This window comes from Equus quagga, chromosome 1 (genome assembly GCF_021613505.1).
Source record: "Equus quagga isolate Etosha38 chromosome 1, UCLA_HA_Equagga_1.0, whole genome shotgun sequence".
NCBI classification, from domain to species: domain Eukaryota; kingdom Metazoa; phylum Chordata; class Mammalia; order Perissodactyla; family Equidae; genus Equus; species Equus quagga.
The window spans coordinates 67,377,277-67,389,773 of record NC_060267.1 but is presented as its reverse complement, the minus strand read 5'-3'; positions in this window follow the sequence as shown (position 1 = coordinate 67,389,773).

Sequence of the window (12,497 nt, the reverse complement as noted above, 5' to 3'; positions counted from 1 at the left end):
CAGAAGCGCCTTTGGCGGTGGGCCCCGCAGCTGCCTGCCGCTGCCCTGCCTTTGAGCTTCCCAGACAGCCCGGCCAGGCCTCCCCGCACCCGTGACCAGAGGCTCAAGGAGGTCCAGGCCGGGGCCGCCCTCCAGGCCTCGGTAGTGTTGCCCCTGCTCCCTGCCGCTGCGCCCCGGCGGCGGCTTGTGCGCAGAAACCTCCGCGCTGCCTCGGGGCCTTTGCAGCATCCGCACAGAGCCAAGCAGCTTCCACGTGGATCGAACTCGAACTCGGCATCTTGACTGAACATTGTGTCCCCGGCATCCCTGCGCGGGAAGTCTTGGGGCTGGGTCATGGTGAGCAGCCCTAGTCAGCTGAATTTTTGGGGGTTGGGAAAGACAGCGTCTGCAGCCCTGTTGCTACATCTTAGACTTTCTTACTCAAAAAGACAGCTTTCTGCTTTAATGGTCTCTATTTTGCTTGAGTACTATTTTGTTAATTACTTTTATCTTTAATTTTTCTACTTTCGGCTTACTTACACTTTTTGAAATTTTTTTTCATGCAGAATCTTGGGCCATTAGTTTTAGACGTTTATTTTTTTTAATATGAGCCCTTAAAGGTAAACATTTCCCTCTAATTGTTTTAGTTCCCTCCCCAAATTTTTGTATGCTGCATTTTGTATATTGTTTAGTTCAAAGTATTCTATAATTTCTCTTGTGATTCTTTTCCTTTGATGGATCATTTCAGTGTGTTGTTTAATTGAAAATATTTGCAGCTTTCCTAGATAATGTTATCGTTATTCATATTTAATTACATTGTGATCAAAGAATTTATTCTGTATGATTTCAGTTCTATTAAATTGGTGCAGTGGTTTTTTTTCTTTTTTTGCTTAGGAAGATTTGCCCTAACATCTGTGCCAGTCTTCCTCTATTTTTTGGTATGTGGCCATCCAGCACAGCATGGCTGACACAGTGGTGTAGGTCCCTGCCTGGGAACCAATCTCCTGGCTCTGAAGCAGGGTGCACTGAGCATAACCACTAGGCTGCTTGGGCTGGCCCTAAATTGGTTGAGATTTTTTATGGCCCGCTTTGGTGAATATAATATAAGCACTCCAAAAGAACGTGTATTCTGACGTTATACGTAATGTTCTGTAATTATCCATTAGATCAAGGTTGTTGATGTCTATTAGGTTTTTTTTGTCTAGTGGTTCAGTGAGTTCAAGGGGACTGTTAAAATCTATGATTATGGAATTATCTAGTTCTTTAAAAGTGGAGTTTTTGCATCATGTATTTTGAGTTTTGTTATCAGGTCATAAACATTTATGATTGGTCTGTCTTCCTGGTGAATTGAGCCTTATATCCTTATTTAGTATCCTGCTTTATCTCTGGCTATAGACTTTTCTGATGTGTACTTTCTTTTTATTTATTTAATTAGTTTTGAGGAAGATTAGTCCTGAGCTAACATCTGTGCCCATCCTCCTCTAGTTTATTCGTGGGACGCATGCCACAGCATGGCTTGATAAATGCTGTGTAGGTCTGTGGCTGGGATCTGAACTGGCGAGGCCTGGGCCACTGAAGCGGAGTGCATGAACTTAACTGCTACGCCGCCACCAGGTGGGCCGCTTGATATCTACTTTATTTCATATTAAAATAGCTAATCCAGCCTTCTTGTATTTAGGGTTTGTATTATATATCATTTCTATCTATTTGCCCTCAACCTAGCTGAGCTTTATATGTAAATTTCATCTGATATGTAGCATAGTTGGGTCCTGTTTTTATTAAATATTCTGATAATCTGTGCCTTTTAATTAGTTGTTTCATCCATAAACATTCCATCTAATTGTTGATATCATATGATTTAGGTTCACCATTTTGTTAGGTAATTTCTTTGTGTCCCCTCTGTTTTATTTCCTCCCTTTCCCTGTTTTCTAGCTCTCGTTCTTACTGTTTGAATGAATTTTAGAATTCCATTCTAAGTTATCTATTGGCATTTTCTTCAGCACTCTGTGATTAAATTTTTACAGTCTATAGAGTTGTTATTGAACTATCTCACATGATATGTAGAAAACCTGAAACCACGTGGATCCATTTACCACAATCTCATCATGTTACTCATGTTACTTATTATCTCATGCTGTGGATGTTGTAAACCCAAATGATAGCCTTATAATTTGTGCTTTAAATTGTTGTGTATTTTAGGTAAACTAAGAGAGAAATTTATATATCTATAGATTTATTGTTTGTGTTCTTCATTCCTCTCTGGTAGTCCATCTGTTTCCCTGGTACCTGTTTTTTTTTCCCCCCAACTGGAAGATATTCCTGTAGCATTTCCTCTGGGTGCAGTGCTAAAGACAAAGTTTCTTTCTTTTCTTTTTTGTTTTTGCTGAGGAAGATTACCCCTGAGCTAACATCTGTGCCAGTCTTCCTCATATTTTGTATGTGTGTTGCTGCTACAGCATTGCTGATGAGTGGTGTAGGTCCACACCCAGGATCCAAACTTGCTAACCCAGGCCACCCAAATGGAGTGCACCAAACTTAACAACTAGGCTATGGGGCCGGTCCTTGAGGACAAAGTTTCTTATTCTCATATCTAAAGATATTTTTATTTACAATTCTTGATGAATACTTTCACTTCAAATAGGATTCTGTTTACCTTTTTTTAATCCTCTTAATGATCTTCTTCCACCCTCTTCTTGCCTCCATAGCTTTTGATATGAAGTCTGTGGTAACATGAATTACTGATTCTTTGTGTAGAATATGCATGTTCTCTAGCTAATTTTAAGATTTTTCTCTGTATCTTTGATTTTTTTGGCAACTTGACTTTTCTGTGCTGGGATTTAGTTTTATTTATGTTATTCCTATTTGGGGTTTACTGAGCCTCTTTGTGTAAAATTATATCTTTCACACATTTTGGAAGTTTTTGACCATTTCTTCAACTATTTCTTTTTTTTTCTATTCCCTTTGGCCAATCCTTCTTGGGCTCAAATTACATGTAGTTTGTACTTTTGGTATGTTCCACAGGTTCCTGAAGCTCTGTTCACTTTATTTTTCCCCCCAAACATTTTTCTTGGTCTTCTTCAGACTGCGTTATTTCTGTTAATCTGTCTTTAGGGTCACTGATTTTCTTTCCTCCATCATCTGCTGACTTCTTATTCAAAGAATGTTTTATTTAGATATGGTATTTTTTCTGGAATTTTTAGCAAGTTTTTATTTTATCTTTTTATTTTTTTCTGCTGAGATTTCCTAGATTTCCATACATTATGAGTGTTTCTCCATCACATTGGAAAAAATGTATATATATACACGTATATATACACACTAGCTAAACTAAGAGAATGCATTACCTCCTGTTCAAACTTTGATTCATAGAAAGGTTGTAACTTGAACATATTTCAATACTCAGGGAATAGTAAGCCTACAAATCAGTCATATATTTTGTCTCATATTTTCTATTATGTACATTAATAATGTTAATAATATTTACTGAAACTTTATAATGTTATTGTTGCATTTGTATATTTTCAAATTTTACTAAGCTCTGAAAATGTCTTCATATGACAGTATATTGTGGGTATGTTCAGAAACAATTGCCTGTATTAATTTAGATCTACTGTAGAATCATCAACAGAAAATTGAAAATCGCTTTTCTAAGAATTCAAAGGGAATTTAAAATCTTATATGTAATTCTTATATTGCCATTTTATTCTTCAGAAATGCCATATGCTTGATAATTTAAGATAAAGTAGACACCTTAAACTTGTTTATGAAGGAAAGTGCAATCTAGGTCTCAGTTCCTATGGTGATTGATTGAATAGCACATTACAACACATATCTAATTAATCTCTTGAAATGAATCAATCAAAGATGAATAGGTGAACCAAATAAATTTTGCCAAATTTACTGCCATGGGTATGTCATGAGAAAAAAATTCATAGCTATCATTAAAAAAATACTAGTTCAGATCCCAACATGTTTATGGAGCATTTAATATTCTATAAACATACCTGTTTTCAATTCTGGGGTGATACAGTGAAGCAACTCCCTAAAAACTGAAAATGAGGGAAATAAGATTTACTGATCTCTGACAGTTAAACTAGGAAACAAACATTTAATAGGGGAATTTGGTAAATTCTAAAATCATGAACTTCTACAGTAAGTTGTAAGAAAAGCTTATGAATTTCTCCTCATCAAGTTAATCAGAGTATGTATAGCTTAAGGCCAAGTTAGTCTGTAGAAGCAAGACAAAACTAGGCCACATAAAATGATATTAATACTTACAGAAAGAAAATTAAAGGCATCCAGAGAAGATAAAATAGCCCAAAGGAAAGAAGTCTATTTAATAAATATTGAAATATTGCAATAAATATTGAAAATATTTTCAATTGCATTGAAATTGCAATATTCTGTGCATTTGGAACATGGTAGGTGTGCAATCAGAAATGCAGAGAAACTATTGTTATCAGTTGGATTCTTATGTAACTGGACAATAAGAAAGAAAACAAGGATAATAACTGATACATATTGGGTACTCACTATGCTTGAGGTTTCACATGCATTCTCTTTTAGTACAAATGGCTGTGCTCTTAAGTATTTTTTTATGACAGTTCAATAGCTCAGTGTAAATTGATAAATTGAGTTTCTGTTGGATATTCTGGTGTTGTATACATTTTTTAGTTTAGATTATATTTGTTGGATTAGGCTCTCAAAGACGGATTATTTCTGGGCATTGAACAGCAAGCCTGAACTTTCAAACTAACTTTTATATTAGTGAACATGTCCAACTAGTTGAGAGAATATTTAGTATTGCTATTTAAATTCATGATTTCATCCCTTGCTCTTTAACTAGATGACATTGAAGCTCATTTAAAAAATATATTAAAAGATATATAAAGCTTAAAATTGTATATTACTAACGAATAATAAGTAAATCTAGAAATATGACTGTAATAAATTATGTTTAGCCATTCACAGAATAAGCTAAATGATGAGTTATGGAACACCAATCATTGTTAAAGTCATCAGCAGTACTGTACAGAATAGGCAAATTGAAATTAGTGGAGGACAGAGAATGTCACAGTGTTGGAGTAGGGAACATGACAAGAGCAGAAAACATAAGACAAAGCTGAACATTTCTGAGGAGTCAGCCCGAGGAGGGTATGATGCTACACTAAGGGGCAAGCCTAACTCGTTCGTGATGGGAGATGGAGAAAAAGAGCTTGAACAGAAGAAAAGGGCCAGGTTCTGGAAATTGCATTCAGATAAAAGAATGATTTAGTAAAGACAAATTGTTTTATTTTCTGGGTAAATTTAGGATTAATTTTTGTCATAAAAATGAATTTTCCAGTTAATGGAATATACTATACCAAATACAAATTCTTTGTTTTTGTAAAAGGACAAAGTGTATCTCTATTTTAATACGGATCCTACTGGGAGGAGAAGTACAAACTTCTGTTGCTGCAGCTAGATAATTTTTCCATACATTAGTAAGGAATGATAATTAAGTTTTCTTATATATATGCATATGGGTGTGTTTATGCAATCTAAGAGACGCTGATTTGTCCCAGGTCACACAGTTGTCCAGGATTCATATTGAGAGCTTTGAGCTTTGTCTTCTTCTCACTCATATTGCGATTGCAGGGTTAAGCTGGGGGGGTCCTTGATTAGGATGTTAAGGTATACTGTTCTCTACCAGGCTTGAGTTCTTAATTTTTATGTACATTTTGTCAGATGGCTACAGCATTTAAATTATAATTTTGTCATATGCAATGAGCAGGTGGCATTATTTCTAATCTTTTGTATGTTAGAGAAATTTTCTGTATTCTTCATGAAGGAAAAAATAGCTGGATTTAGGTTATGGTTCATACTATTTTCATATCAAAATGTATTAATTTTATTTTTTAATTTAGTGTTGAATTAAATGTTGCAGAGGCAAAATCTGAAGCCACTTTAATAACTGTTCTCTTTTTCAGTGTGACTTAATCTTAATGACGTCATTAGTGTTACCATTGGTTGTCTACCGTGTTGATTTTGGGGGTCTTGTTTTTATTTGTTTGCTTGCTTTTGCCTTCCTTTCTCCGTCAGATGCTGCTCCTTATATTGACCCCTCGTAAATTTCAGGACAAGTTTCAATTGGTGCTCAAGTATAAATGGACTCATTTTTTTTCTTTCATTTTAAATGTTCTGTCATAAAATGGCCCCTCTAAACAGAGTCCACAAAAAAAATTTGAAATTTCTCCATACATGGCAACACTTATCCCTCTTTTCCTTACTATGTGTATATCTTTATTCAATGCTCTTGATATTTGAAACTGAAATTTTGTCTGCCAAGCCCAGGCCTGTCTCGCAATTTGTCCTTGAGGATTCTGTCTCAATGTGTGCACACTGTTGGAGGTACATAGCACGTGTCCATTGAACTAAGGGAAACAAACTTCTCTCTGAAGTTAAGTTGTTTGCAGTTAGCACCTGCATTCCTTCACTTTGTCCTAGATAGAAGTCTTTGATAATCAGGGATTATACCAAATCATTTTAATTATCTCTAGAGCATTGTGCTTAATTAATCTATTTGTATACATATTCATGCATATATCATCTAATATAAAATAATTGAAAATTTAAAAATAGTTTTAAATACATCAGGAACTCTGGTATTGAAAGACATTAGCTAAGTCGCCAGTGATCCACAGATGGGAGAGCAACAGAAGGTGAGCAGAGAGTTGACAGTAAGTTTTTAACAGAGGTGTGGGTGAAGAATTATGGAATTGCAGAGGAGCGATTATCATTTACTTGAAGTAAGCAGTCATTTGTATGTTTGCTTGAAATACATGAATATTTCAATTTTAGTATTCTCAAAGCAAAAGATTCTTTGTGGGATACCCATATAATACATTTACCTACCACAGAACTCACTAGAAATAGTTAATTTTTATTTGTGTGCCTCAATTAATGAATTAGATTAATTTCTGTAATCCAAGTGATCTATATTTTTGGTTGAGAATAAGGGAAAGTGATGTAAGTACCATTTTAATTTTTTTAGAAAACTGAAATTTTAAATTAATGCTATAGAGGAAGAAGGTACAGATTGAAGTTTCCTCCTTGAAAATCAATACTGATATAATGAGAAGAGAGGGAAGGAAATGAGGATTTTTTTAAGGTCCCCAGTCTAGTCATCCTACCCTGGTTTCCTTACAAGATGCTATTACCCGTATGCAGGCAGAAGTATCTTCGGTAGTAATAACTCGGAATCAGATGCAAAATTCATATATTTATTTGTACATTTTCTCCTTTTTTAAATCATTTATTATAAATTTGTTTAAAAATTACGTTGTTATATGATGAATATAAACCTGGGTAAAATGTTTTCTTTGTCTCTCATAAATTAAGCCAAATAGGTAAGATAAAATTTGTACGTTAACTGTATTCAATGTAAAACAAACTCTCAAAAAGTGATATATATTGGGGCCAGCCCTGTGGCCTAGTGGTTAAGTTCACGTGCTCCACTTCGGTGGCCAGGGGTTTTGCTGGTTTGGATCCTAGGTGTGGTCCTAGCGCTGCTCATCAAGCCATGCTGAGGCGGCGTCTCACACAGCACAAGAAGGACCTACAACTAGAATATACAACTATGTACTGAGGGACTTTGTGGGGGGAAAAATTAAAAAGATTGGCAACAGATGTTAGCTTAGGTGCCAGTCTTTTTTATATAGTAGTGCATCAGCATTTTGGCTAGTGAATTGTAGTAAGAACATGTGTTGAGGAGTCAGGCAAACCTGGATTCAAATTCATATTTTACTTCTGTGACCTTCAGCTTTCTTATTTGTGAAGGGCGCCTATCTGAATATGTTGTTGTATTGACTGAAAACATTAAAAATAAAGTGATTAGGAGAATGAATTAATATTACTAATGCTTTAATTATAGAGCAAGGCCAAAGCCACAGAGAAAAATATAAGTTCTTTTAGATGTTACAAAAAGGAAGTTTTCATAGATGATTGACTACCAATTGTTTGTCCCCTTCTGGAGCATTTTAAAAGCTGATGTTGAGAGTCAGTTAATTTGTGTTTGTTTAGGTGGGACGCTATCAACAAAAGTAAAATCTGTAAATGTAACTCCCCATGCTTCCTTCTTGGAAAATCTGAGCCAAATCTGTCACTCACTTCTGGCAAATAGTCAAGACATTGTGGTGTGGCTTATGCCTGAAGCGTCCCTCCTGGCTTCATCTGCTAATCTCTTATACTAGAGGGATTTTTAAATCACACAGACACGGCTCCGATTCAGCGATGCCATTTAGCAGCTGTGTGGACTTCAGTTCCTCCAGTTCCCTGGTTCTGAATTTCCTATATGATAAAATAGGGTTAACAGCATCTACCTGAAGAAATCTTTGAGGAGTAAAATATGTGATGCATACAGAGTACATGGTAAAGTGTTTAGAAAGTACTCAATAAATCACTCTTTTATTATTGTATCACATTTTTAGCCACCTGTTACTTTATGTCCTTACATTTGTGTAAGAAACTCTGTTTTCAAGAACTAGGTAGGACATAGATGAACAAGTAACCTCAATGTTACAATGATTTTATTTCCTTCAATTTGATGTTATTCACAATTTTAAGTAAAGCTTATCATTTCTCTTGACCCTCTCTATATTAATGTTCCTAATTTCAGACAAAAACATCAGATAACAAGTATTTAGCTCAGCATCTATGGCTTCCCTCATCCCGCCACTCTCTGAACTTGAATAAGGCAAAATTCCTTTTCTTTTCCTTCCAAGCATCAAAAGCTAAATCTCTGCCTGAAAGAAAATAGCAACCAAATGAAAAGCCAAACTAATTTTACTGAAGCAGTTACAGCTTTCACAGTGAGTGATTTGGAGCTCTTCAGCGTTACTTAGTGAATGTAATCACACATATTTGTCTTGTTGAGAATTATATTTTGACATATGCGTGGTAAGCAGGACTGCTATTATATAAATTACCCAAGATTTGTTGCTTGAAGTTGCAGAGTACAAAAAGAAAGCATGCATGAAGTTTTCTTGACAAAAATATTCCCATTATTTAAAGAAAATGTATGTATGTCAGTTATTAACTAACCAATGAGACTAACCGTAATCTCATTAATATTTTTATGTTATTTGAGGTCAGTAACAGGAATGCCAGAAAAGTCTGGTAAGTGGTAGAGGAGAGAAGAACCTAATGGTAGTGTAAATGGTTTGCTTGTTTGCTTAAAGTTCAGTGGTGACAAAATCAAATAATCTGTGATGTACTTTCTCCTCTTCATTTCCCTAAGCATTTTAGGTCACGTATATTTCCCATTGTACACTCTTACATTTCCTCTTATGTTTTCTTCTTGTTGCGTTTTTCTTATTAGGATCACATTTCCCTTCAGGTGATGCTTCTGTGTTATTCCTTTCTTCTTATTTTCTTGAAATGGTAGCTTTGGATGCAAGCGAAATGAAAGGAATTTCATGGGGTCGTGGTTGTTTGAGAAAAATGATTTGGGTTACATTAGATGCAAAGGAAAAAATGCTCCTCAGTTGTGTGTTTGGTAGAAACCCTAGGGTTTCTAAATCAGGCAAAAGGCAGTATGAAAGGGGGTAAATGGAAAGAAAGTGTTACTATATTTTCTTGTTTTCTTTATGGTCTTTCAAATGATTTTTCCTCCAGTGGTTAAATTTGTATCACCACTGTTAGTCAATGGTGATTCACATTTTAGCACAGTTGGTTCTATAATTATTTGAAAAATATGTAGGATTTGGATAAGGAGCGAGCAGTTGTTTTGAATTTTTAAAGCTAATATTATGACTTTTTTAAAAATGCTTTTTCTGTTTTGTTTTACTCCCAAAGAATTTGAGTAATTGAGATGCAGTAAGTATTTAACAGTAAGATATAATCATGAAGTAGAGCTCACTTTTATCAATTTTAGCTCGTAAATTGTTGGGTTCATTTGGCCCCATATAAATTCAGTTAATATTTTATCTCCATTTTTTTTTTTTTTTTTTTGGTGAGGAAGCTTGGCCCTGAGCTAACATCTTTTATCAATCTTCCTCTCTTTGCTGAGGAAGATTAGCCCTGAGCTAACATCTGTGCCCATCTTCCTCTATCTTGTATGTGGGATGCTGCCACAACATGGCTTGATGAGTGGTGTGTAGGTTAGCACCTGGGATCCGAACCTATGAACCCCAGGCTCCCAAAGCGGAGCATGCGAACCTAACCAGTACACTACTGGGCAGGCCCCATTACTTCCATGTTTTAGTAAGTGGGTGTTTAGGGGAAACAGTTTCATTCTCAATGTTAGCTTAGAATAGAAAGTAGGTTCTAACTATGTACAGGGAACTGTCTATTCCTGGAAATGCTCTGGAATAGGATAAATGTTATTTCCAAAGTTGAAGGTTTAATTCCTGTTTTATTGTTTGGTCATTTAACCTATTTTATTAAGAAAACTCACTGTTACATAATAGTTTGATAAATTGTAACTTTTTTTAATCTATTCTCTCTTTTATACTCATAGTAACCTTATGAGCCAGGTAGGCCAGGATTATTATTTCTGGTTTTCATATGAGCAGAGTATATATTGGATAGTACCCCACTAACATAGATCTAGAATGTTGGTGGGCTATAAATAAAATTTAGGTCTTATGATATCAAATTATACATATGCCTTTCCTAATGAAGCATACTTTTGTCTGTCAATAGGAATGTCTTTTATTTTAGAAGACAAATTTCTCAGCACTGTGCTCAACATTTATTGTTAATTTATATATGTTCTGCAAATCACTTGGAATTGTATCAAATGGTCACTTGTAAATGTGAAATTATTTATAGAAAGCTACACTTTGGGGCCTGCCCTGTGGCCGAGTGGTTAAGTTCATGCTCTGCTTCGGCGGCGTGGGGTTTTGGATCCTGGGCACGGACCTGGCACTGCTCATCAAGCTGTGCTGAGGGGGCCTCCCCCATAGCAAGACTAGAAGAACCTACAACTAGAATATACAGCTATGTACTGAGGCTTTGGGGAGAAGATGAAGGAAAAAAATGATTAGCAACAGATATAAGCTCAGGGCCAATTTTTTTAAAAAAAAAGTTTCACCTTTTTTAGTTTGCCACTTACTGGCTATGTGACCTCAAACATGCTGTTTAACGGCTCACTGTCTCAGCTTCTCTATCCATAAAATGGTGATAAGAATTTTACCAACTTCAGACACTTGCTGTGTCAGTTGTATGAATCAATTTATATAAAGTACTTAATTTAACACAGGTCTTGGCACACATTAAGTACTATATAAATGTTAGCTATTAATATCGTCATCATTTATCCTTTTTTTAAAAAAGCATGGTGTCAATACTTGCATGGGGAATAAAGATTGACACTTTTAAATGGTCTTTGAAGACAAAGGATAAATGAAGTCGTAGAAAGTGAATAAAATTGGTTTAGGAAAAAAGAATAAGGAAATAGTTACAATTAAGGATTAAATCGAGGCGTGAGCTTTCTGTCAGTAAATTAAAATTAGGAAACATGAATTGCATGTTTATTGATGTCTGCAAAGTAGAACAAAATCTTGATTTAGAATGTAACTATAAAAGAAATTATGCGAGGACCATTAAGCAGTAAATACTAAAGATTTTCCTGTGTATATTTAATCTTTGTTCTCTCCAATTTGTATCCAAAGACAAGCAAACATTAATAGAGAAATTAATAGGGAAATGGTAAGAGGTACTCAAACACTGATCCTCATTCTCATTATGATTTAGCAAGAGAAACAGCAACTGATGTGAGTTGCTCCTAAGTCTGTAAATGGTTAAAAAATCAGCACAGTTAGTTGAAGTTGAAAGTGATTAAGGGGGTTACAAACTGCAGTGCTCACAGTTGGAACACAGCCATAATCACAAGTTGTGGCGCTCTCTCTCTTCAGCTGTAGCTGCAAAATGGCTTTGAAGGTTTATATTCTTGGGTGCATTGCAGTGACAACCAAAATTCCCAATACATTAAACTATCTGGCAAAATTTGGAGTAGGAATAAACCATTGCAACTTTGGTAATTTTAGGAAAAGGATTGTAGAGCCACTGTTTGCACCTGTTGAAAAATTTTCCAGCTTAAGGAGCAGTATAGAAGAACCCAAGTGAATGAAGTAGAGTTATAGTAAAGAAAATAATTATAGTGCAATTGAGCAGAACTCAGTATGGAATCTTAAAGGAATTGTACATGAAAAGTTCTTAACCCTGACTTTGCAGAAAAAAAATTTTGGCTTTAGATATGGGTTAACAGTTGATTTGTTTTCCAGATTTCTTTCCCCTACATATTCCAGAGAGATTTTGAGGGATATAGATACAGTGATTTTCTCTGAGCTGCCCTGTGCCTCTTCTTGAGTTCAAGAAAATACTTGTGCTTCTAGCTTTTGATGCAAGGTCTCTCCAATTTTGATTACTTCTTTGGTGAACAGATTAAGTGTTTTAGTGATATTGTCCAGCGTCTTGGTAAATCTTTTAGTTATGGTATATAGAATGTTCCCCTAATATACGAAAGAGGAACTGAA